The following is a 27,107-nucleotide window of genomic DNA, read 5'->3' as shown; positions in this document are numbered from 1 at the left end:
CCACCCCCAATCAGGGACCTGTATCTCAATGTATTCTTTGGCCACTCCAAATCCACAAGCAACTTTTTTTTTTTTCACAACCATTTTTATTGAGCAAAGTAGGCAATAAAATCGTGGCACCCCACAGATCGGAGATCACCACCAACAGTTAGGACACAGTGTATAGGACATGTAGTAGTGGTTAATTAGGTACCGAAAATAGGCTCAAATATGAATAAACCCACAACCCACCCTACCCCGTCAACTCCCAGAACTCACAAGCAACTTTACATTTCACTTTCTTTCGCAATTACACTTTTTGTGCCAGCAAATTCTTGCCATTCTCCAATTGTAGCAGGGCAACTCTTGCAACATGCACCGTGACAGTCTTCCTCACTTGTAAATCTCTGCAGTGCCTCCGATTTCAGACACATACACTTTGCAGTCTCTCTCGCACTAGTTTTTGCCAGCTCGCACTTTCTCTTATTTCCAAATCTTCCACGCTACTAATCGTTTTTGCCTCCACAATATTTCTCATTTACGGTTTAAACTCCTATATAATCTTAATAATAGCTACGGCATCAAACGTTTTGTTTCCGGACAGCCTTTGTTTCTCCTAAATCTAAAGTTCATGTATCGAAATATGATTGGTTCAAAAGGATTAAAAACATTTCCATGCGTAAAGATGTAAGGTTCTATTCACATCAGAATAGCATGTTATTTCAGATGACACATGTCAAATAGATTTATTTCTGTAACAGAATTTATTTTCTTAACACACCCCAAATCTTACCATAGCATCTTCAAAGACAGCAACTGGTGATCAGCTTCCACTGATAGATGCACTAAACCCTTTGGCCTTCCTATCCTATACAAGGCACCTAGACATATTTCAAGGTTAGGTATGCGATTCCAGTTGAAATCTGGGGCGCAAATCTATTGTTGCTGCATTATCCATTACGTAAAACAAAAGGTATCGACAACATTGTTTGCGTAATGGCTTATCCTAGGATGGTAGTCACTCAAGTTAAAACAAATACCACACTGGGAGCACTGCTATTGCCCAACAGAATCTAGCGATCTGTTTGCGAGTAACACACAAAAACATGCATGACACCTGTCTGGGTCCAAGTGACTCAAGTCTCATGCACAGGAACACATGCTGGGCTGATAAGAATGAAAAAAATATACGGCAGCCCTTCTCCAGATTCCCACCCAAGATAAAGAATATTCCCTAAAAACGGATCCTAGACTCCTGCAAGAAAGAAACTGAAAACTCACCTTTGCAAAGAGCAACACCATCACGAGCAATAGATATCTACATATTACTTGCCTGCTGTACAGAATTGTAGCCCTGGGTCTTCTCTCTGTTCCATGCACCACTCGCGGCCCTTCCGGGACTTGTCCCATTCCTGCTGCAGAGGCGGTGCAGTAGTTCTCCAGCACCGCCTCAGTTCCGCCGATGGTCAGGTCAGCTATGCACCGCCCCCGGCTGTCAATGACGTTCCCAGCAGCACCCGCATGTCTCAGTATACTCGGTGTGGAAGTGCTCTTTGATGGTGGCCTCCATCATGCTCATCCTAACCACACCTTCCAGATTTCTTACCTTTGAATATTCCCCAGGCATCAGAATGGATCCTGAAATTTTTGAGCAGTACCCCTGGAAGCTGGTAGGTAATGTTATTTGGCTCCAAGTCAGCGACACTGAAGATATGTGCGCAGTGCCTATATAGGCGCCAACCCAGTGCACTGACGCCAGTTACTTTTCATTACTTTCCACTCCAAAAGTGCAGTGCTTCAAAGAAGACTGACATACTAGTATGCAGTACTAAGGCCCTCCAAAGGGGAAACCCTATTAAATCAGCTCGCAGAACGGGGAGGTTAGGAGTGTCGGTAAGGAATCTGTGGCTAGTTTCTACCAGTTAAGGTATTACTTAAGGGAAATTACTTGTCCATCTGACCGAGATTACAGGCTGCAGATTCCTTACCTTAGAGTAGATATCTAAGCAATATCTCCCTGGAGGTGGGTATGCAAACTGATTTAGAACTTTAGGTCCTGCAGGACCAAATGGGCAAATTTGCCTGTCGGGATGGATCTAGCAGTGCTTGATGAACGTATGCAAGGACGCCCACGCTTTTTTCCTGACAGATGTCAATGACGGGATCTTCATGAACTAACGCAATAGTTGCAGCCTTGGCTCTGGTAGAATGAGCATGCAAGCCCCTTGGCCAGTGCATTGCAGATTTTGATGCAGAGGACTATCCATTGTGAGATGGTTTCTTTCTGCGCTGTCTTTCCTTCCTTGGCCCACACGTATCATACAAAAAGTTGTTCATCCACTCGGAACTCGTGTCAATGTAGAATGAACACACTCTTTTTGGATCCAGACGGTGGAGGCTACCCTCTTCTTTGGACAGGTGAGGCAGAGCAAATTACGCAGGAAAGGTGATGTTTTGGCCTACATGAAAGGGTATGAGAAACTTCGGTAGGAAAGAGGCACGAGTCCGCAGGATCAGCATGTCTGGGGAAAAGGTGGTATAAGAAGGTTGGATAGAGAGGGCCTGCAGCTCGCTATCCCTCCTTGCCTATATTATAAACACTAGGAGAGCCGTTTGGAGAGTCAATAAGCGTAGTGGGCAGTTATGAAAAGGCTTAAAGGTAGCACACCTGAAAAGGGTAAGGACAGGTTAAGTTCTCATTGGGTCATAATGAATGGCCTACGGAGGAACATGTTGTACCCTTTCAGGAACCTAGTCACAACAGGTGACTTGAACAAAGAAGGTTGGTTCGTCAACCACAAAAATGCAGAGTTGGGAGACAAGAAACCTTTAACAGTACGCAGTACAGAACCCTGCTGGGCCAAAGAAACAACAACAGTAGAACCTGAGATCAAGGTGCAGAAAAAGGGTCAATCTGTCTGGATGCACACCATGCAACAACTTTGTCCCAACGGCAGGCGTGGACAGTCTTGGTGAAGGGTTGCCTGGCTGCCAAGATAACATCACAGACTTCAGAAAGAAGGTCGAAAGCCATCAAATGTTGCCCCTCAAACTCCACGCATAAAGACAGAGGGTGCACAAGTTTGGGTACAGGACCCTCCGCTGTGCCAGAAGGTCTACACGAAGAGGCAGCCTGTGACTGAAGGGCCAATGCTCGTGATCAATAGCTCTAGTTACCAGACTCCCCATGGCCAATCTGGAGCCACAAGAATGACTTTGGCCTGGTTGTTCCTGATCTTCTTGAGAACTCTGGGCAGGAGTGGCATGGGTGAAAAGACATGCAGGAGACCGGCGATCCTACAGAGGTGAAAAGTGTCTCTGAGTGAGAGCCGCCTTGGAAACTTCAGCATGCAAAACTGGTGACATTATGCATTCTTGGTGGTAGTGAACACATATAACCAAGACTTTCCCCACTCCTGAAAGAGACCTTGCGACACCCCCGAATGGAGACTTCATTCATGAACCAGTAGGCATCAGCAACAGAGTTTGTCCGCCCAGGCATTCAGAGATCCGGCCAGGTGTTGAACCACCAGGGAAGTGACTGGATATTGCAGATATGTCCAGAGATGCAGGGTCCCTTGAAAAAGAGTCCGCAACCCCATCACTCCAGGATTGTTAGAGTACTTATGTCCATGAACAACTGCACCAGCCAAGGAAGAAAGGCTTTTAATGCCAACCAGATCGCCCACAGCTCCAGTAGACTATGTGGAACCCGGACTCAACCGGAGACCAGAGTCCTCTCATCTCCACCTTTCTCAGATGGCCGCCCAGGAGTGATGCATCGGTCAATACAGTCAACTCTGGTTGGGGAACAGAGAGGGGTTTGCCTCTGACCCAATAATGGCTGGCCAGCCATCACTTAAGGTCTTTTGCAGTTCTCTCTGAAATCTGAACCATGTCGGAGAGATTCCCCTGATACTGTGCCCACTGGATCTTCAGGTCCCACTTCACACCCCTTATATGTCAACAGGCATGTGCCACCATAAGGATGCTGGAGGCCATGAGGCTGCCATCCACATCACCACTGTTAAAGAGGGACCCTTCTCTGAAGCCACGGTAGGGGGAGAGACCAGACTAGTGTCTGGTGAGGTGTCCAAACCAGTGGCATCCACCAGATCCTCATACAATTTGTCCTCTGTATCGTGTAGGGGATGCTGGTAACTATAAGAGTCCTCTGACCACTTCCAATTGTCACCCTCCCCAGGCCTACAAAAAAAGGCACTGGCACAGACTTGTGAGCATGTGCCCAGCAAGCACCTGCTTCAGCAACGTTGATCTGGTTCTGTTGTGGTGTCTGGTATAACCAGGACAACTAGAAACATTCAGCAGGGAAGGGCCAAATTATTCAGCAGGGTTGACTAAATTATGCAGCCATAAAAGCTAAACTACGTAGCTTAATGCATAGTAGTACTTCATTTTCTCATGTTTACACCTGTTAACACGGTCTGTGGATAGTTTACACCTCATTAATACTAGTTTAACACCTAAATATAGCAATAAGCAACAGAAAGCTGACCAGTCAACCTTTGCAAAGGTCCTTTAAATGCTTGGCAACATGTGGTACTGAACTGGGTGAACTAGAAAGAATTTTCTTTTGTTGAAATCTGCAGGATATGCAGCAGATGAATGATTATGTGACAAAAGCAGCAAATCCAAAATATTGTAGAAAAATGCTGCAGCCTTACAATTGCTGTAGACCTGGGTATAACAATGGAGCTCGGGATGCCGTAGGATGTCGGCAGTGCCAGGAGAGACAGCAGTGGAGCGAGCAACAGGGAAGGTTGCGGTTGCCACTGCTCACGATCAAGCACCAGAGTCAAAGAGCCGAACTGGCAGAGAGGGTAAGTCCGCTGACTGAGAACCAGTGGGGTCCAAAGGTACTCCAGAGGGATGAGGCCGCCCAAACAGGAGGTTCAAAGCCTCATAAAACTTCTTGAGTTAGGCAGGGTGGGGTGGGGTGGGGTGGATCCTGCATCCAGTAAACTCTTGGTGGTACAGAGCCAAACCCAATTGAATATGCTGGTTTGCCTATTGTGGCTCCAACGCATGGAACTATATAATCTTTTGGAGTTTCACACGTGACCAACGACTGCAGTTGCATCCCTCACCCATTGGTTATATCCCTCAAATAAATAAATGTTACAACAACAACAAAGAAGAAAAATGTGCACTTGCAGAATACAAAGGCAACCACACATTATATGCTTAGTCAACAAATTGGCCTCTTTCATATCAGTAAAATTCTAATTCTAAATCAATCAACAAACCGCTCAACGTAGAACTGGCTGAAATAAAAAGTTACCAGCAATTTTAATGAAGTTGTGACCAGACATTAAAATCAGCAAGTGAGATAATTTGCGCGTTACCAAGGAGGAATACCTAAAAGCAACAAAGAACACCAAAAATGCTAACTGATGAAGCACCAAACACTTCTACAGAGATATTCAACATGTTGTAGGATTTGACAAAATTTTGAAGAAAAAAAACCTGTGCTTTCTTGTAACAGTGTCATAACCTTGTGTCATGCTTTAAAGCTTTAAAGCTATAAAATATTAAGAAATTAGAGAACATCAGGGTCAACACTGCATGCATTTCCTTTGCCTTCTAATTTATCACCTACTATACATACACACAGACACACAGACACACACACACACACACACAACCTTTGAATAAATGTGATCAGGTCGTTCAGTGCTCTGTTCACTAAAGTTAGGTTTAAGTAACTGCGAGGCAATGTGCAATGCTACATAAATCTCTCATCCGAGTAATTTAAAAAAGGTCCTTACTTTAACGCAAAAGTACAAGCTAGAAGGATCTTGTAGTGAATAAGGACTTTGCTGCTAATGCCAGATATAGACTCAAATCACTGCATATTCTGAAGAAGTGAAAACTTCAAGCACTCAATCTCACAATAACAAACAATTTGTTTTTTAAACGTACCCCTAGAGAATTCCAGTGTTCTACTTTCGTATTTTTAGATCAAGCACCTTTAGGCTTCTGGCAGTCGGTCCTCCACAAAAGATGGTTCTGTTTCTGTGGCAGGAGAATAAGAACAGTGAGTGTCATAAAACGACCAATAACATTTACTTTCTTGAGACACACCTTTGGGTCAGAAAGTGAAGCGAGTTACTATAATGGGATTTATAATTAAATGAAAGTGTACAGATATTTCAGAACACTATGTTTTGCTATCACTAGGTGCATGTTGGAGGTCTTAGGCATTGAGCACCGATAACTAAAGTGCGCTCCATTCAAAGAATGCAAAAAGTCTTCTCTGAGGCAGTAAGTTTTGCTTATGTAGAGAGAGAATAATGAGGTGACAGGGCCTACTGTAGACCCACTTATAAAAATACAAGAGGAATGATGAACACCCAATCCAGCAGGTAGTAGTGTTTCAGGTAGGGGCCAGTGAGTGTGTCTTAGGACTGGTAAGCCCTTTCATGCAGCTCCTGTCCAGGGGACGAGTAGGAAGGGGAGCAAATTAAGTCACTTGGCCAGACCTGGCTTTAAAGGATGAGCAGTGGCAACCACTGCCTCACAGTCTTTCCCCCAGAGGTACAGTGCAAAGCAACAGCACAAGTAGCCCTAGATGGGGACGGATGAGTGGGACCACAATGAACTCCGCTCTCTGCCTTTTTTCAATGCCTCCTTTAATCAGTCTTCAGAGTGCACTCAAATTCTGTGTTTTTTTCTAAAAAGAAAGGCCAATGGCTGGACAGAGATAAGAGCATAGCCGGAAATGTATGAAACTACACATTCAGCTTCCGATTTGGACTGAAATGACGAGATCATATCAAACAAGCACTTACGTCCCTTCACTGGCTTCCGGGAAAAGAACAATACAATTTTAAAATCTGGCATCTGACCCACAGCACACACTAAAGGCTGTCACCAAATGACTCTTCCTAAAATGTTTGCCACCTACCCATCAGTCAGAATATTCAGCTCTGCAAGTTAGCATCTACTGTTCACTCAACCATTTTGATGCAAGTAATTTGGCAGATCTTTCCAGCAAATTGGTCTTCCATGTGAATCTATCTACCTTAACAGCTAAGAAGGGAAAATGACCATCTCAAACTTACGAGATCCTTAAAGATCTCGCTCTTCACTCTGGGTCTTGGCTACTGAATGTTAGTCACAACTCAAACTTCCTCCTCAATGCGATTCCACCTTCCTGCCCACTTGCATGCCTAAGACTGTTCTGCAGGACCACAAAGGCTCCTCAGGACACTTGCTCTTCAGCAAGTCTTTGTGGTCATTTGTGATCATATTTGGATGTAATGTTATGGATATTTGTAGAGCGCATGGCAACCCGAAGGCATTCCAGCGCTAGCTGAGAGAGAGGCAGGTCACAGCAGCTTGATAGGAGGAGTTTTGAAAAAAACAAGTTTTCAGCAGTTTACGGAAGGGAAGGAGATTTATTTCCGATCGTAGGGCGGGGGGGAGGGGTGGGGGTGGGGGGAAGACTGGGGAACACTGGGAAGACTATCCCCTGCCTTACAAAAACATTGACGAGGTGCAGGGTCATTGGCAGAACCAGATTTTACGGAGGCACATATATTCACTAGGCTGTTAATGTCTATCAAGGGGATTTCCCTGAGAAAGTGCTCACCGGACAAGGAGTGCTCCGTAAGCCGTAGATATCCTTGATCTTACAAGAGAAGAACTCTGCAAGTTCGTCACAGCGTGCGTTTGAGCTGTCCGGTGGAACATCCCTGACTGTTAGTTTTAGGAGGTGCTTAGTGATCTTAAAAACTTCACGTGGGGCATTTGAGGCGGAGTTGATTCTTTCCTCATAGAATGGGGCTTGTGCCTCCTTCACTTTGGATTGGTAAATTGGAGTCCCTGTAGATCGTTTTTCTTGTTGTATCGCAATTTCTTCTCCATTTCCGCTCGAGTATTTTACAGATTGGGTTATACTCATGCAGTGTAGAGGAGTACCGTTAAGATGAAACGCTGAAATCAGGAGGATTATTCAAGTCGTTTATTGAAGAGAGAAGGAACTGGCATCCAAGACCCTCGCCGATCCAACAGGAACTGCCAGAGGTCGAGTCTTGAAAGCCTCACATTCTAGAGCAGAGAACACAGGGCATTCTACTGTGAGGTAAGAGGGAAGGGCACGAGGAAAAAAGGTAAGTGAAGAAAAGAACAACACAACAAGTACCATGGAGAGGGGTTGTTCCTGTTTTTTTTTACGGATAGGCTTCTTAGGTATGACTAGGTCAAGATAGGAGTTGATTCATTGGTAAAATTTGCAATTCGCGACCGAGGGGCACGGATCTAGGGTAGGTATGTAATTTATCAGAGCTGCATTCCAGCAGTCCAACAGGATGTTGGACCAGGAGCATTTCCAGGTACTGGTTGTGCCAGTGTTAAGGGGGTTTGACATATCTCAAGAGAAGGGGCACAGGAAGTGGTCCGAACATGGTACTGGGACTCCGAGTAAGTTCCTTGCAGTTGGAGAAAATGGGATCTAAAAGATGCCCTTTTTCATGAGTGTGGCTCGTAACACTTTGTTTTATCTGAAGAGCCATAAGATTTTGCGTTAGTTCGGTCGCTACTGGGTCTGAGGGGTCATTGAAATGCAAATTGAGATCCCCCAGTATAGTAAAGTTAGAAGGGGAGCTTGCCAAGTTGCCAACAGCTTCTGGCAGAATTTTAAACATTTGTCCATGGGGACCGGGGGGCGGGAGGTCAGGAAGGATATTGAGGATAATGCGGCATTTAAAACCTTCTTTTAGAATAATGGCAATGCCTCCTCTCCTCCCCTGTTCCCGATCTTTCCTCTGGATATAGTAACCCGGTAGGAGACATTGAACTAGGTCAGGTCCTGACTCCGCATTGAGCCAGGTTTCCGTGAGAAATAGCACGTCGGGGCATTCCTCTTGGAGCCAGATAGAAATTTGCGAGGCGTGTTTGGATAAGGATCTGCAGTTAATAGACAGCATTTTGTAGACTGAGGAAGCAGGGACCTGGTGGGGTTTAGGTGGAGGTGGTAAAGTATAAGAACATTGAGGACAAGTCAAAATGTTCATAAGTGAACAAATGGAATGAAGGCAATTCTTACTAGGAGACATCCTCAATTTCCTGAGTAACTCAGGGGAGTATATGTTGCGGTGAGGACCGAAACCGGCAGGGGGGTGGCCCCTGGCCCTGGACAGACGAACATGCGAAGATGGGCTGAAATGCACGCCCGCTGCACGTCAGCGCCATCAGCTAAGTTTATACCTGTAAACCCTAATGGGAGTTGGAAGAAGATTAGAGCGTCTCACCTCCAAAATGGCCACTGTATAGTGGCCCAAGGGAAGTCGGAAACACCCACTTCCTGGAAAGGAAGAAAGACCAACTTCCTTCACTCAAACAGCAGCCTAGCTGCTGCAGTGGACCGGGGAGCCGAGCAACAGGAGACCGATGAGGGGTGAGCAGTTTAAAGTGCATGCAGCAGGGAAAAACAGATACAATTTAAATGAATCTAAAAGTTAGCCACAGTAATTGTTAAAAAACAAGGTTAAAACAAGTTTTGAGTGGGTTTAAAATCGGAGCGAATGACACCGGCAACGATGTGTGCACTACCTTCTCTGAGCTTATTCTGAGCTCCATCGTCCTGTATATCCATCCTTGCTGGCTAATTGCAAAGTACTTTCAATAAGTAAATAGTTTTAACCTATTTGTTAGAGATTGGATTACTGGTTGACTACGGTGTGAGCCTTGGTCAAGCAGCAACCACAATCCTATTCATAGTAAGGCACAAGCAAACCTTGCTCACACCCTGTTACCTTGGCACAGAGCAGTCTGGCTTTACTTGGAGGCAATGTGTAAAGAATTTGTGCAACACTTCAAACAGTGAAAACACCACACAATAAGAATCCCAAACACGGTAAGAATTATAGAGCCAAATTTCATAAATAAAACAAGACTAGACAAAAATCCAATTAGTAGAACTGGAGATACTGAATTTTAAAGTTTTTAGTGAGAAAGTGCACAAAAAAAAAAAAAGCACAGGGAGCTATTGGGTGCATCTATTCACATCGGACCAGGACAAAGTCACAAGTGCAGGCTGGCTGCAATGAACTGCGGAGCGGCTACAGGGACCCACTTAGGCCCGCTGAACAGAGTACATTTAATCTTGGTTGTGGAGCGATGCGTGGATCCGGGTCAAAGATGCGCTGCTCAGTCGAAGCAATGCGGAGAGGCTGGGATGCAAGGTCTTGTTGCACCATTGTCATGGATTCCACACACGAGACTTGCAATGCGAAGTCTGCTGTCAGGGATGCGGCGGGCAGCTAGCGATGAGTCGGTTCCTGGGCTGTGGATGTGCCTAACCGCCAGGGAGATGTGTCAATTCTGTGAAGATGCATCGGGTAATGCAGGTTTTTGTGACCGGCCCAATCAACTCAGTAGCGGTGATGCATTGGGTTTTCCTTGGGGATGCGCCGCTCAGCAGAGAAAATGCACCGGTTCTGCTCGGGATGCGCCGTTCTATAAAGAAGATGCATTTGTTTCACTTGCAAGCACCCTAGGCCTACTTCCCAGACTACAGAACTGGGGTGGCAACACTTGGCAGGGAAGACTCACAGATGGCGGAGTCCAGGTACCAGATGTTGGGAAGCCCGCTATGTCCCTGAGGCTTCAGATCAGGAGACCAGTCAACTAGCCCTTGGCGTCACTCTGGATTTTGGGTTCATGTGATGCAGGTCCAATTCATCTTACCCACACAAGAGGGCAGCAGGTCAGCACAGTGTAGTTCAGCACAGTGGAGGTCCTTCAGCAGCACAGAACTCAGTCATCCTGGCAGAGTATCCACAGGTTCAGAAGTGTACAGACATGTTGGTACCCGAGGTCCTTCTTTTATACACAGTTGTGCCTTTGAAGTGGGGGGAGCTTCTAGAAGCATAGCTCTGAAATGTGCAGATGCTCTGTCTTTCCTGCCCTGGCCCCAGCCTAACTACAGGGGGTATGCACCCCTTTGTGTGGAGATAGGATATAATCTATTCAGGTGTAAGTGAGGCTGGGCCCAGCTCATCTCTCCCATCCTGACAGTGATTGCCCACTCAGACACACCTAAACTCTCACTGTATGTTGCTGTTTAGCAGGAATACACAAAGCCCAACTGACAAATACACCCAGCCATTGGACCAAAGACAGGTACCAAATGGCTAAGTCAAGAAAATGCCAACTTTCTAAAACTTGGGGTATCGCGAATTAGGCACGAGTAAGGCGGCTGCCTGTTTAAAAGACATGAGTCACGCAGCTTTGCAAGACATATGGGTAAGATAGTTTTGGGAGAGAACGAGGGTGATTATTGCTTTAAATTAATCATTGTTTATGAGTGCACATGAGTGTTAATTTTTTATTCACTGGTGTTTGAGAGTTTGTTAAATAACAAAAATGCACAAGGATATGCATAAGCTAATATATTTTTTTTTTTGGAAAACCTTTATTGATACTTTAACCAGTTACAAGTATGGGCCTACAACCACCAGGGCTGGCCGCTAATCAATATCATTTCAAGCAAGCAATTAGAACCAGACTCGGCTTTCCGGGAGGCGAATACAGCACGACTTCAATTAAAACTGGCAGCATAGCATACTATACGAATAGCAGGATAATAAAGGTTCCATTTTAAAATATAAGATAGAAGGATCAGGTGCCATACAATATCACAAAGGTGCATAAAGGGCGGGCAAAACAGTAGGAAGTCCACAGTTAGGTCAATATCATTCAAAACAGTGGCGCTAAGGCATACGATTCAGGATCAACAAGCATACAATTAATTTCGCACCAGTGGCGCGCCCGCCCGATGGTACTGAAGTACCGTGAAAGTATAGGCACAGATAAAAAGTCGACAATTGACAAGGGAATAGACCCACTACGCTGACCCGAAAAAGAAGAAACAAAAGAATAGGCGAAGATAGATAAGAAGAAAAAGGCCATAGAAACAAATAGTAAAAACAAAATTCCCCCCCTCCAACCCCCCACCCTGCACCCCTGCAGATGACTACGGCCTACCCCCCTAGCAGCGTGCCTGTCGCCCCGTAAATGAACCCGAAATATAGAAGAACAAAGGGAAAAAAAGAAAAGGGAAAGAAAGAAGGGACTAAAACCCTGCCCGAAAAGGGGAGATGGAGGAGGGCTGTGTCATACGCATCCCCGGACTCTCCCCCCCGTCTTAACGAAGAATCCCCCGCAATGTTAACACAGTCAAGCGGACCACAATAAAACAGTACATTAGAGGAAACCAGAAAACCCACCCCGGACTCCGGTAACCAAATAAAGCAGTCCCGTCACTGATAAATCAATATTGTGAAACCTCAAATAACAGTCTCAGCCTTGGCTCCGTCGATCAAATTTGCTGATCCCCTCCGATAAAGAGCGCCCCACCGTAAAATTGTCAAAGGTCAAACAGAAGTTGTCGAAACATAGTCTATTAGTCGAAGAAAGGATGGCAAGTCCCAAAGTAGACGCTTGAGTGCAACGATGCCCCTTCCCGACTCCAAGACCAGGCACTATCCCATCCTCCATCTTGATGGACCAGCTGGGAAGGGGGTGCGACACAGTCCCACACAGATCACAATTACGAGCAAATGTCTCCAAATCGGGAAAAGCAGTGAAATGTTCCGCCAATTGCAGTTCCAAAGATTCCGACTTTGTAGGTGCATCGCCAATCTCCACATGTTCGAACCGTTCCACTTCTGTGGGGGCATAGAGAGCTCCAAGCACCGGGTCAAATGGCATAGCTGGGGTAGCAATAGGGAAAGGAACAGGCCACTGGGTCTCGGGCAGCAAGACAGAGTCCGGTTCCGATCCTCTAAGTCCGTCCACCGCCAACATCAGATTCCAGGCCTGGGTCTTCATAGTCGCCTGAAGTACCTCAAGGGCCGCCATCACTGACCGCAATGACGGGCCGCACTGGACCCGCTCCGCCGGGTTTCGCATAGCATCAAGCATATTGACCCCCACGGAGAGGCGCCTTCCCCGGGGTAAGATTAGGCGGAGCAGGAATGAACCGTGAGGGACCGATCGTCAGTAGGCATTAGTGCGCACCAAGTCCCCGATCCAACGGCACCGGCGCTCCGAATGCCAGGCCCCCGGGACTCGGACCCCCACACACACCACCTCGGGCATCACTCGTCTCCGCACCTCCGGTACAGTTCCAGGCAGCAGATCGGCAGCAAATCAATCATAAAGATGTCGGAAGTTCCGTGGACCGGACCCTGCCGCTCTCTCCGGTCCGCTGTTCAACTGGGACCCGGCCAGACCAAAACTTGAGACCCCGGCTTCCAGACTGGGCTAGGCCTCAAATTAAACCGACATAACTCCACTCCACCATGTCGAAAAATCCTCGGGATTGCGCCATCAGTTCGCAGAGTAGTTCTTGCACCCGGGTATGGGGCGAGAAACCAGGATATACGACAGGATCTTCGAGCGAGAGACGGGGGTCAGCGGAGCCGGGAAGCTATGCAGCCATCTTGCTTGCTGTCGTAGCTCCTCCATAAGCTAATATTAATGGTGAAATGTTTCACTAGTAGTTACCTCTGAGGAAAGACTCTTGCAGTCCGAAATGCATTGGGTGAAATAAAGAACATGCCATTAATGAATTATGCGTTTGTCGTGTTTTTGATAGAGGTCCGATGGTCACATCATAAACACTTGAAACTTGGAAAATTGCATGATACTTCTCGTGTGGATGAAGTGGTGTTGAGCTTCAAAAGAGGAACTTGAATATAAGCATCGATGAATTGACTGAAAAATTGATTAACTTAAAATATTGTGCATTTGCTCATCTAGCGGTGCGACTGGTTTAGGGGCGTAAATGTTGCCCCCTTCATTTTGATGAACTTTCTAAAACTGCCATTTTTAGAATTGTTATTTAAAATTTAACTTTACTATAAGTTAGGATTTTAAATTTGATTTCCAGAGACACCAAACTTGAGCCAGTTAAGTTATATCTTCCCATTTGGAAATTACACTTATAAAATGTAATAAGGGAAGCTCAATGTTATCCTATTGGAAATGCAGGCCTTGTAGTAGTGAAAAACAAATTTACGGGTTTAGATTAAAGGCAGTTTCAGAGACCCCCTAACTTGTGTGGCAAACAGCTCCTGTATCAGTGAACGGGTGCGTATGGCAGGGCTTGACTGAAGCAGTTTGACAGCAGTTCCATGCTCTGTTCTGCGCCCCATACCCTGAGCGAAGCCCTGAGTGCCCCATACGGTCTGATTGTACCTTTAAAACCTGGTCCCTTCGTATCCCAATTGTCTTTTTCTGACACAGCACCCAGTGACACCTCTAGGCTCCTAGGCACCTGCTGTCAACCACCTGAGTATTTCTTGCCATAGGATGTCCCTCCCTTGGGCCAGCTGCACCACATAACCCAGCCCGCAGGAAGATCAAGGAGCGTCCAGCTTCAGAAAATCAGAAATATTTACACACTTTACCAAGGGAAAGTTTTCCTGACTTTGCGGATAAGTGGGCGAAATAAAAATGTACCCCAGCCCATTCATTATTACTTCACAGACTAGAAATCACTGCAAATGTACATCAGATTTCAAGTTCACTAAAAGAAACAACCTTGTCAGAGTGATAGCGTGGATGGAATAAACATAGTAAATGGATCCCACTCTTACACTGAAGGGCCAACATCTGCTGGAATGGAGAGAGGCCAAGTATGATACTGACTTGGAGATTCAACCTCTCTTTATTCACCCCGTTGTGTCTCCTTTTTTCACATTACAAACAATACTTTCATCATATTTCAAAACATTAACAAAAGGAACCATCAATAATAACCTAATTACCTGGGTTTAAGATGTGGCCTTGCCTCTATAGATGCATCTCTTGGAGCTCAGGACCCAGGATTGAATCCCTGCTGTTGGCCTCAACGTCTTGTGATTCTAAGCAAATTATCCTGGGACTACAAAATGTTCAACATTTTCTTGTGCTCACGTAAAGATTACTAATACCTTTGCGCCAGCTATATAAAACTGCTAAATAAATAAGAAGATTTTACAGGCGAAAAAAGCAATAGGTGCATGACCGGCTGGCTGCCTGCCAGTGTGACTTCGATGAAAACAAGATAGCTGCACAGATGAAGATATGCAGAATGAGGACTTTGAGTTTTGACTGGGAGAAGGAAGACTGATTCAGCCATGTTGGAGAAGCATCAATGTAAACAACCAAATAGATCAAAATTAAGAATAATTTGAATAACACTGTGCGACAACCTTGCTATGAAAGGCGTTTTTACGACCTCCCTATAGGTACTCAAAGGCAGTTATTTATGCTGTGCCATTAACAGGTGAACCTTTGAGTGTCAAGTGACACCCTCAGCCAAACGCAATAAAAAGCAACCTTGTGGTGATAGTTGAAAAGCATACAGACTGCACATGCTAGCGAGCGAGCTGGACATTTTCTGGGAGAGTTCGGGGTGTGGGAGGGGGTCTGTTCTCAAATAAACTATATTCATGTCTCGGCTTATGCTTAAGCTCTTCAGAGGGCATACATGTTTCTTGGTAGAGACAAGGGCAGGCTTGAAGTCTGCAGGTCACAGGCCACGGCACACAAAGCAAAAGCAAGATCCAGCCATACATAACGAATGACCTCCAAATTAGATTCAGGGTATTTCTTTACAGAATACTCGCAACCCGATGACATGTTGTTGGGATACATTTTCACAGGACCATGCTTAACCTGTGTAACCCTCACCCTTACCCAAGTCGTCACAGGATGGGATGGGATCAAATAAGGTTGCTGACCCAACTCCACTGTGACACAACTTGGGAGAGGTTGTGGTCAGGTGAGAGGCAGCACTGATTGGCATACAGCACCGGGCAGTAAAGGGCTCTTTGGGAAAAGTGGAGCTGGTGTCCGTCATATGGGGTGAATCCTGAAGACCTCCAAGAATGGATAAGGTGAGCCCATATGTCAAACTAGACACTGTGGCATATGAACCTTTGAGTTAGTGAGAGTCAGAGAGAGACAGCCAGACACTGACAGTGTATTATGAAGCAAGTCACTTTGCCATATTTTAATAAATATAGATGGATGGTAACAGATTACCATCCTCGTTATCAACCATGTAAAGTGAAGGGGGGGGGGAACATCAAATATTAAGACCTCACACGCTTATCAGGTATATCATGAGTACATTTAAGTGCAAAATGAGATTTTGAGTTAGGGTTCTGTCAAAAAGTGGTGCAATCCGGATGCAAAATCTGGGCCTCAATGAATACATTTTGGGTTTTTTAACCGTACCACAAAGAAATTAGCGACAAGGAGAAGCAAGGCAATAGATCTGTTTGTTTAAGTGGTTGAAATGTCTGCAATTTAAAATATTTGATGGGATTAAGGCATCTGCCGCACAGATGCCAAGTAAATCTCAGGGAATAGTAGTACTGGTGAGATAACTCTGGAGGTTAACGCACTTGTGAGAGAGATCTGCATTTTGTGAAGTCCCAGATTTGAATTTAAGTAGTATAGAAGGTTAATGTGTCTCCGGCTAAGCACTTCATGTAACATGTAGATGACAGATATTTATTTTATGTAGGTAGGTAAGAGGGTTACTGCTTTTAACACTGAGATCCTTTTGTTACCTGTAGTTCATAAATTGTATTCCATCTAATATAGCAGAGAGAGATATGGACGTGTGATTCCTACACCTTGTAACCCGGTCTCATGTCACTTATCTTGCACGTTGATTTACACACTTACTTGATTTATGGTCAATATATAATGTGTATGTTTTGTATAGAACTCTGACACCCTGCATTGGGATGCGTCGCACTATAAAATAAATAAATAGTGCTATTGAAAATTGTTAATTGCGTAAATACTGGGACAGTCCAACACTCCTGACATTCTTATGGTGCATGCACTTATATACATGGACGGAACAAAGTCAAAAGCATGCCTCACTTAAGTACCTGTGAAGAAATAATAAACTGTGTGCATTTGTTTTCCCTCAGTGGCATTTACATTTAAGTGTGAGGTTCCAGGCCGCCTCATCAGGATATTCAAACAAAAGAAGGCTTGATGGCCCCTTAACTTTGGCCGTTATATTCGGCCAGCTGGAGGTGAAAAAAAGCCCCCTCACCAGCTGAATGTTGCTGCTGGGAATGGAAAGCAGACAACGTACAGGCGCTGCTGAACGTGTGCTGGTGTCTGAAAAGTACACTGGGACACGTTCAACATACTTCTGTGCTGCTCAGCTTCTTGCAGGGTGGACGGTGTCCGCACCCTGAAAATAGTGGGTGGACGCTGTGTACCCCCGATTTGTGCGCTGTATGAAACCTTCTAAGGCTACTTTGGGTAGACTACTGAAAGATGGAGTAGCTATGGTTTATGCGCATGCTTATCATGCATTTCCTCAGTCTGTTGAGGGTGGGTGAACAAGTTGGTGGTCACATCTAGAACACCATACTACTTGGATATCACTGGATACTTTCATTTGTATACGATTGCTCAACAGGAGGCGTGGCTGCAACCAATTTTGCAATTGACATTATGCAGACAGTATCACTGAAATATAACCTGCCATGTTTGGTATCAAAATCACAGATATGCTATCCAACATGGTCTGTAGTCCATTGAGAGTCAACAGCCTAAAAGCAACCGCGGAGTCTTTAGTAGTCATTTTATTTAGTACAAGCCGAGTCAAGAAAGAGAGATGAGGTAATACTCTAATTTATTATTCTAAGTACTACTCTTCTTCGGCCCAGAACTTGCTTCTCTACATGTCTCTGTACAAGAATAGCTTGGCTTCAATTTGGGGGTAGACCCTAGGATAGCATAAGGATAAAATGAGAGCTCTGAAGCAGTCTGCAAATGGCTAATCCAGTCCAGATGTTTTTGGGGCATTAAGGTACTTAAATTATAATAGGATAAACACATATACGTACCAGAATGCTCTAAAAAAACTGGAATGGATGAGCTACGTATGCCTCGAATTCAGATACCAGAGATCTCTGATAAAGTATAAACAGGATGCCTGTTTGTGAATTCTATGGCAGGACAGGAGGCTCAGTTTATGCTTTCTCGATTTCTTTACTACAAACAGCAGCCAATAGGAACACAGTAAAGAAACGAAAAACTACAACTCCCATGAGCACTTAGGTAACCATAGAGAGCATATCCCTATATAAAGAACCATAGAGGGCAAGACTTCCTCTTTCTTTGCTGCTTCGCAGCCAGTTAAGTCATTTTTGATTCACTGCTTCGCAGCCAGTTAAGTCATTTTTGATTCATTATCTTTCAATATTGTACTTCTTGTGTTATTGGCTTTGTGCTTGCCTTGTGCGCTCGTTGCGCTTTACTGCTTGCAGCGTTATTTGTTCTCGCCGTCTTCGGCGTCTGTATTGCCGCTGCTGCGCTCGTTGCGCTCTGTTCCGTTCGGCTTGCCTTTCCGCCGTCTGTATTTGGTCACAACAACCTTTACCCAGTCCTCACTTCCTTCCCATCACACCTATCCCACTTCCTCTTTCCATCACTTTGAGTGCGTTGAAATGTTAATATATGGATATTATTTGTGATGTTTTTTCCATATGAAGCTCTATATTATTGCATCCACATGAGACCTGTGTCCTCAGGCATTTATGTGATTCGATGAAGTAATTGAATGACGTATTTTTCTGTTTGAATAATTGGTATTTCAAAAAACTTGGTACTCATTGATTGGAATTGGGTACCTAGCTAACAATGTGCTAAAATAATGAATAAAAATATAAGCACACCACGGATGTAACACTTTTTGATTCATAACCAATTGAACGCATGTATTACATTTGATGTTACAGCGAATCGATAGACTCTGACCATTACTTTTGTATCTATCTGTCTGTATTTGGAGAGCGTGGGTTTGCCTCTCATTCGGCTCGGGCGCTTTGGTGCCCGCGTCTCTTGTGGAGCGGGACTGGGGACTCGAGCGGTTCAGTCGCGCACCGCTCTATTTCCGCATTTGAAGGCGGGCGTCTGCGCATGCGCGACGGCCCTTTGTTGACATTCCCGTGTACCTCACGGCTTTCCTGACACGCTAGAGGCCGCGTTCACAACAGCCTGTGCCCACTGCCTGCCGGATTGCTCCCTGTTTGACACCCTTTCTTGTTTATAGTTGGGGTTGGATAATAAGCAGAGGCTTTGCCTAGAGTGGCTTTCTGCAAGCCTGTCCATCCACTTTCCATCATTTTTAAGTGGGGAGCGTGTTGCTCTCCATAGTTGGCTTGCTGAGGGGTTGTCACTCCCCCTGACTGGGTCACTTCTGTGTCCTACTCCTTTTTTCCTGTGTGGGCCTGTATTTCTCTATCCTTTCGGCCTCACTATCTTTGTCATGGCTGGTTATGAGGAGGACGACTCTTACTATTACGACGAGGAGCCTGAGGACTCTTTTGAATACAATTTGGTCGATGCACTTGACCAAGGGGTGCAACATTCTGTCAATTCCGCGCTGGTCCGTGCCATTGGGCCATTGAAGCGTCATCTGACGGACTATGCACAGCAACAAGGTTGGATTCCTTCTACTGCCTCTGCCAAGCTCTCTTCTAAGTCCCCAGGGAATCCTCATAAATCGGACTTTGTAAGGTTGGCCAAATCTTTGTCACGCTCCGGTGGTTCTAAAAAGGCTGTGCCCTCTACACCGGATACTGAAGATACCTCTTCCTCTTCCTCCTCCTCCTCCTCTTCTGGTCCCTCTGCCCTCCTGCTAAGAAGTCGAGGAAGGAGCATTTTGTTGACGCATCGGCGCATCCACCGGTGCTTACCTTTGAGCCTACTGATATAGTCCCTCCAAATTCGAAATCCTGGCTCCCGGCTCCTGAAGTCACAGAGTACGCCCAAGCCCATATTAGGGACTCTTTTGACCAGGAGGTGCGTTCACGTCTTAGATCCGAGTGTCCTCGTCCGGATCTGACGGACAAACTCGCTGAAACTCCTGAGGTGGATCCCACAATCCTTACTTACCTCAGAAAGTTCACGAAGGACCCCAAGAAGGGCATTGATAGATCCTGGCGCCTGTGCCAGGATAAACTATTGGATCTACTCGGTCCACTCACTAAAATTCTGGACTTAGGTTACCAGGCTCAGGGGTCGGCTTCTGGCATCGACCCGGACAAGCTGATTGGCTGGGCCCAACGGGCTATTTGCCAGTTGGGCAATGCGAATTGTGCTCTTTCTACGGAGCGTCGCCGTTCCATTCTTCTTAAAATGGATCCACGTTTAACAGAACTGGCTTCTTCAGAATCGGGGCCCCTTGCCCAGGGCCTTCTGTTTGGTCAACCGTTCCTCAAGGAGCTGACGAAGTTCGTCTCTACATTTGGTGGCCTGGATAAGGCGCAATCTTGCTGCGCAGGGCGTTCCGCCCGGTTTTTGGCAGGGCCGGACGCTCCAAGGGACGTTCGTTCGGCCGTGATTTTGGCCAGCAACGTGGCAATCAGTCCCAACAGGGTGGAGGTCAGCAGTCCTCCTATTCCGGTTCCAAAACCAATTTCTACCCCTCCCGCCAAGGCCGTGGGCAGGCCTCTAAAGGTGGTTATGGCGGACATCAGGGAGGACGTCAAGATTTCGCAAACACAGGTGAGCCTAATTCCTTACGGTTCAGTGGTTCTGGGGGGAAGAGTGCAATATTTCCTCCCCAATTGGCGTACAATCTCCAGCGATGCTTGGGTGCTATAGACAGTTCAAGGTTACCACAGAGTTTTATCATCCTCCCATCAACCTCTCGCCCCTTCTCCCTTTGTTTTTTCCCAACGAGATCAGGCCGTCATCTCTACGGAAATCGAGTCCCTTCTGAGAAAGGGAGCCATTGTACGGACTTCTCTGCATCCTCAGGGGTTCGTCAGCAATGTGTTCCTGGTGGAGAAGAAGGGGGGAGGTTCTCGCCTAGTGTTCAATCTCAAGGAGTTCAACAACGGAGTGGTCTATCGCCACTTCAAGATGGAGGGCATCCATCTTCTCAGGGATCTCCTTCGCAAGGGCGACTGGATGGTTCGCCTGGATTTGAAGGACGCTTACTTGTCCCTCCCCATATTTCCGCCTCATCGCCGTTTCCTTCTATTCCAATGGTCAGGAACGTGGTTCGAGTACACGGTGCTCCCGTTCGGTCTCTCGTCCGCTCCGTGGTGCTTCACAAAGCTTCTGAGACCGGTCATGGAATCGCTGAGGGCGCGCGAGTGCGTCTGATCGTATATCTGGACGACATTTTGTTGATGGCTCAGTGTCCTGGGCAACTGCAGTCCCATTTGGCATTGACGGTCGACCTGTTGCAGTCTCTAGGATTTCTAGTGAATCCTCAAAAATCTCATTTACATCCCACTCAGTCGATCGAGTTCCTGGGTTTCCTAGTCAACTCAGTCTCTTGCCAACTACTCTTACCCTCCCAGAAGGTCAGGTCTATCAAGAGGGAGTTGAAGTTACTGTTGTCCGAACAGAGTGTATCCTTACGATCGATCGCTCGGATTGTTGGCCTCATCAATTCAGGCAATCTTTCCGGGCCCCTTGCATTATCGGGCCCTGCAACGTCTCAAGATCAGGCATTTGCAAAAGGGTCTTCGCTATTCCGATCTTGTTCCTCTGTCACCAGACGCGAAGTCGGAGATGCTGTGGTGGCTCAACCACATGGAAGCTTGGAACGGGAAGGCCCTGTTCGGCTCGACTCCGGATGTGGTGCTGGAATCGGATGAGAGTCTTTGGGGCTGGGGAGCCCGGTGCGGGAATGTGACAACGGGCGGCCTTTGGTCACAAGACGAACTGAGCCTTCACATCAATTGTCTGGAGCTCCTGGCGGGATCGTTTGCGATCCGCAGCCTTGCTCCTCAGGCCACCAGCTGTTGCATACTGCTCCGCATGGACAACATCTCTGCGGTGAGGTATGTGAACAAACTGGGAGGAACGAGGTCGAAGCTTTTGGCCTTATTGCAGAGTATCTCCCGGGTCGCCAGAATCAGGTGGCCGACTGGAACTCTCGCCATCTGCTGGATTTCACCCCCGTGTATTTCGGCACCTGTCTCGCCTCTGGGGTCGGCCTTGGATCGATCTTTTCGCCTCTCGCCTCAATGCCCAGTTGCCCAAGTTTTACAGCTGGCGTCCTGATCCGGAGGCTCTGGCCACGGATGCCTTTCTCCAGACTTGGCCCCCTCATCTTTGCTATGGGTTTCCCCCATTCGCGATGATTTCGCGAGTCTTGGCACGAGCAAAGCACTTCCAGTCGGAGGTCATTCGGATAGCTCCTCTTTGAAGGGCTCAGGCGAGGTTTCCGGATCTTCTGGAGAGGAGTTGCTCGACACCGTTCCTGCTTCCACAGAAGTGGAACTTATTGTTGGATCCTCTGCTCCACCCGCATCCTCTGGTTCTGTCAGGTCAGCTCCGGCTGGTTGCGTGGCGCCTTTCGGGGAACGCTGGAAAGTCCCTGGCTTATCTGGAGACGCTACGCGATTTATCGATGAGGCTTGGGCCCCCAACACGCACAAGCGTTATGCATCAGCTTGGCGGCGATGGTGTAGTTGGTGTTCTGAACGAAACTTTGATCCTGCTTCAGCGTATGTTACTTTAGTAGTTAATTTTCTTGCCTCCGTAGCTTCTTCTGGTTCTGCTTATAGGACGGTCTATTCCTTTCGCTCCGCTGTTTCTGCGGGCCACGATTTTGTTGACGGGAAGCCTATTGGGGAGCATCCCTTGGTTTCTAAATTACTTCGTGGCATTCGGCTGGTTAAACCGCCTTGTCCAAAGTATGTGGCTCTTTGGGATGTCTCCATTGTCTTACGCTTTCTGGAGGCTTGGCCTCCCAACTCTTCCTTGTCTCGTAAGCAACTTTCAGCGAAGTTGACGATGCTCCTTTGTTTGGTATCTTGTAAACGCATTTCGGATGTACGAGCATTAGACCTCGCGGGGCGTTCTTTTTCTACGGACGGGGTCACTTTTACAGTTTCCCGGCGCACCAAAAGTAACATGTCTTCTGTGACTTACCCGGCTTTTCCCCAGAACCCACAGTTATGTGTGGTCCAGTGCATAAAGGATTATGAGGTAAGTACTGCTCCTTTTCGACAAGATTTGTCTGGGCAGTTGCTGATTGCTTTGCAGAAGCCTTTTAGGCCTGTGGCGCCGGCTTTGCAGAAGCCTTTTAGGCCTGTGGCGCCGGCTACCCTGGCCCGTTGGGTACGTTGGCTTATGTCTGAGGCAGGAATTGATATCTCCATTTTCGGAGCTCATTCCGCTCGGGGTGCCATGGCCTCTAATGCTTTTACTGTTGGTGTGAATTTGACGGACATTATGAAGGCCGCTGATTGGTCTTCCGATACTGTGTTTAAAACGTTTTATTTCAAACCGATTGTGGATATTGCTTCTATTGTGGTGAATCAGCTTTGAACAAGCATAATCTGAGCCTCCTGTCCTGCCATAGAAATAAAAATTTGCAAACATTCGTGACAAGAATTTTCAATTCTATTAAGGACACGGAGGCGAGGATTATCCCACCCAAATGTAGTTTACTGCATGGATCATGTATTTTTCTCATTGCTATGGCTTTATGACATGTTTTCTTGCACTATTTCCCTACCCTTTCTATTTTACCTTATGGTACTGGGATGGTGTATTACGGCTCTGATTTTCTTTTAGGTTCTGACCAGAAGTGAGGTCCTTCAGTTTCTCCTGCCTTGGTTCCGGTCTTTCGGATTCTGGACCTGTGGAGTTCTGCCTGCTCAAGTCTTCTGCTGCTTGGTTTTCTTGCATTATCGTCTGATGATCGTTCTCCTGTTGCCTACGGATGCTTCCTCCAGGCTGTTCTTCGGTTCCACGTGAATTGACTTTTCATTGACTTATTTATTTTACTGACCAAAGAAAGAGGAAGTCTTGCCCTCTATGGTTCTTTATATAGGGATATGCTCTCTATGGTTACCTAAGTGCTCATAGGAGTTGTAGTTTTTCGTTTCTTTACTGTGTTCCTATTGGCTGCTGTTTGTAGTAAAGAAATCGAGAAAGCATAATCCTCGCCTCCATGTCCTTAATAGAATTGAAAATTCTTGTCACAAATGTTTGCAAATTTTTAAGTATCTCCAAACTTTGTTAAGTACTGGGACGCGGAGAAGGAGAATTTAGAGTAATAAGGACCAGCAGTAAGGAGTCACAAACATCGCAGGGGGAGCAGGAACTCAAGTAGGGGGGGCTACGGCGTTTAAACATTTCTGTGCCATCTTGTGCGACGCGTAAAATTTAGGAATACCTTGTGTCTTACTTCTACTATTAAGTAATCCGTTGAGACGGGAAGTGAAAAGGCTCAAATATCAGTCTATTTTTTAGTAAAACTGCTATAATTATCAATGAAGGCTCCCCGACATTTTTTAATTTTTAATCTATTCATAAAATGTTCATATTTCAGGTCTTAGAGAGGCAGGTGATGTAAACATCTGCCTGCTTTAGAATATGCCATGGAAAGTATCAGGGAGAAACGTAGAGGAATCCACATGAATACTCACAAAACGCGGCACTATGCAAAATAATAACGTTTAACATTTAATGTGTTTCTGTAGAGACGCGTCATTTCACTCGGAAACCTGTCTTCACTGGCCGAAAACAAGCGGAACATCATATCTGTCTACAAGATGATTCGTTAGACCGAGCAAAATGAAGATAACGCGTATGTGGACCTTACCCTGCATTTGCAGCCTCTGGCTTCTTCCTGATAGTCCGGACCAGTCATCACAGAAAGCAACTCCTTCTCTGGAGGGCGTGCGGCAGCCGTGTCTTCCTCCTCGAACTGTGTAGCCGCTGCTTAGCTGAGAATTCCAACCTAGGAGAGTAAACATCGACGAGGGGAGGGATGAGTGCAAACCGAGTGGCCATCTTTAAGCGGCTTTATTGCTGCAGTTACACGAGCATAATGAACACACTTGCAATCCTTTTTCGTAATTTTTGACAATTTGTAGTTTCACATACTTTCAATACAAATATTCGATAATATAATAATATATGCAAACGTTTGATGATAAAACGGCTACGAAAACGATTTAGCCACAATTTATGAATTGGTTTCACGGTGAGAAGTTTGTTTGAGCTGGAAATGACACTGTTTTAAAGTTGCTTCCAATTTCTAGTTCAAAAGAAAGGACCGTCCCCTTTCTGTGTCTAATTTTCTGCAAGAATTCAGGTTTGAAATGGAATTTTGCGAAATAATCTATTGGCGAAAAGACATATAAAACAGGACTGTAAAAAGTAGTTGAGAAAGTTTCTAACATTTACAGAGTGCGGATGTTGATAGTGTGGCTTCTGACCCAGATGACATCACTAAACATAACGGATATGCCCTAAGTGAGTGAGCTTTGTTTACTGCGGTTAGCCTTCCTCTTCCTAATGCTGGTGTGCTCAGTAACTCCAGTAGCAACTGCTACATTATGATTTCTGTCTTTGCATTACTAAAACGTTCAACAGAATTTTTTTCAAGGGGTTTGTTTTTTGGAACGCTGAAACATTATTGCCTCTCCCTTTCCACTACTAGGAATGGAAAACTTTCAAAAACTCGAAATAAAAACCTAATTGCAATAAGGAAACTCCTTTAAATAAATAAAGGATCCACATGAATAAACCTGTGACCTAGCAGTCCATCCTCAATAAAGCTATTGGGTTGCCCTTGAGGGCGAGGCAACTGTCATTGATTTTCCCTGCTCATGCCCAATATGTGATGTATAGCAAACCCATCGCAGGGAAAATGCGGGGTGTCCACTTTGCAGTCCTGTGTAGTGAGTTGTTCCACCGGTGGCTCCTTTCACAGCACAGAGATCACTACCTGGCAGCCAAACAGGGACCACTAAACAAAGTGGGCTGTCTGCTATGGTCTAACAAAATCAAGTATGGTTCCATCGCTATGCTCGCGTCACTTAACTGTAGGTCAATCCATCAATCAATCAGTTGATTTGTACAGCGCTTCTAATCACCCACAAAGCTATCCAGGGGTTTTCAGGGTGCAATAGGCTCAGTCGAGTGCTTTTAGGAATTCCAGTAGAGATGGGGTGGTACAAAGCATCCGGGGGAGGCTGTTACATGCCTTCGCTAGGAGAAGGATTGTTCTCTGCTTGTACTTTAGATGTGAGGAGTGGGGTGGGGGTGGGGGGGGGGTGTTTGGGGGCAGTCGATAGGGAGGTGAAACAGAGTTGTCTGGCAGGTTGGTAGAAAATCAGACTGGGGTAGGCCGGTCACATGTTGTGAAGAGCTTGGTTGATGTGGGTCAGTGGCTTGAATTGGCATCTCTTCTTTACAGGAAGCCAATTGAGTTCCTTGAGCTGGGGGCGGGGGTCGTGGGTACACCTGGGGGAGGATGAGGATGAGTCTGGCTGCAGCATTCTGGATGACCTGTAGTCTGTTGAGGAGGTGTGTGTCGAGATGCAGTAGTCAAGGTCTTTGGCGTAGTCAAGTCTGCTTGTGACGAGGGCTTGTAGGACGTAGCGTCTGATGTTGGTGGGGAGCCACTTGAAGATCTTTTGTAATATACACAGAGTAAAGAAACAGGCTGAGGAGACTGAGTTGATCTGGGATTTTATGGTCAGTTTGCTTTCAAGGATGATGCCGAGGTTTTTGCATGATCTGACATGAAGGCTGCTGGTCCTAGTTCCGCAGGCTACCAGGCATCGTTTCAGGAGGTGGAGGTATTGCAGAAGATCAGGACTTCTGTTTTGTCTGTGTTAAGCTTTGGGCAGTTCTCTCTAATACAGTCAGCAATGCTTGTCATGCAGTTGTGGAATCTGGCTCTGGTGATAGTGGGGTCCCTGGAGAGGGAGAAGATACATTGAGTGTTATCTGCGTATGAGATGGTGTTGAGCCCGTGGGAACTGACGACGTTGGCCAAGGTAGGTGTTGAAGAGGGTGGGGTTAAGGGAAGGGATGAGTCCTGAAGGACCCCACAGCTGATGTCCTTAGGTTTGGAGGTGAAAGGAGGTAGGCAGACTTCCTGAGTTCTTCCTGTGAGGTAAGAGGCGATCCATCTGAGGGTGTTCCCTTGATACCGATGTTGGGTACTCTGGTTATCAGCGTGTGGTGGGATACTGGGTGGAACGCTGCAAAGAGTGCGAGGACAATCAGGGCTGCCATTTCTCCTTCATTGAGTAAGGCTTGGATGTTGTCTGTACCTGTGATGAGTGCGGCCTTGGTGTTGT

At 46.2% G+C, this 27,107-nt stretch overlaps 1 protein-coding gene across 5 annotated transcripts in view; it reads right to left on the bottom strand.

Annotated features, from left to right (window-relative positions):
- LDAF1 (lipid droplet assembly factor 1) overlaps positions 1-24,751 on the bottom strand; it is a 257,114-nt gene extending 232,363 nt beyond the window's left edge. For 2 of the 5 annotated variants that reach the window (XR_015300666.1, XM_086940814.1), the window contains exons 1-2: positions 24,614-24,751; positions 5,923-6,015 (exon numbers count right to left, since the gene is read on the bottom strand). The gene's annotated coding sequence lies outside the window, so the exon portion shown is untranslated. The remainder of the gene's footprint in view (positions 1-5,922; positions 6,016-24,613) is intronic. The other 3 variants (XR_015300667.1, XM_086940815.1, XM_086940813.1) reach the window with 2 other exon arrangements.
- Between the last annotated feature and the right edge of the window lie 2,356 nt (positions 24,752-27,107).

This window comes from Lissotriton vulgaris, chromosome 10 (assembly GCF_964263255.1).
Source record: "Lissotriton vulgaris chromosome 10, aLisVul1.2, whole genome shotgun sequence".
NCBI lineage: Eukaryota > Metazoa > Chordata > Amphibia > Caudata > Salamandridae > Lissotriton > Lissotriton vulgaris.
The sequence above is the reverse complement of the archived record's forward strand: the minus strand, read 5'-3'. Positions and strand labels throughout refer to the sequence as shown.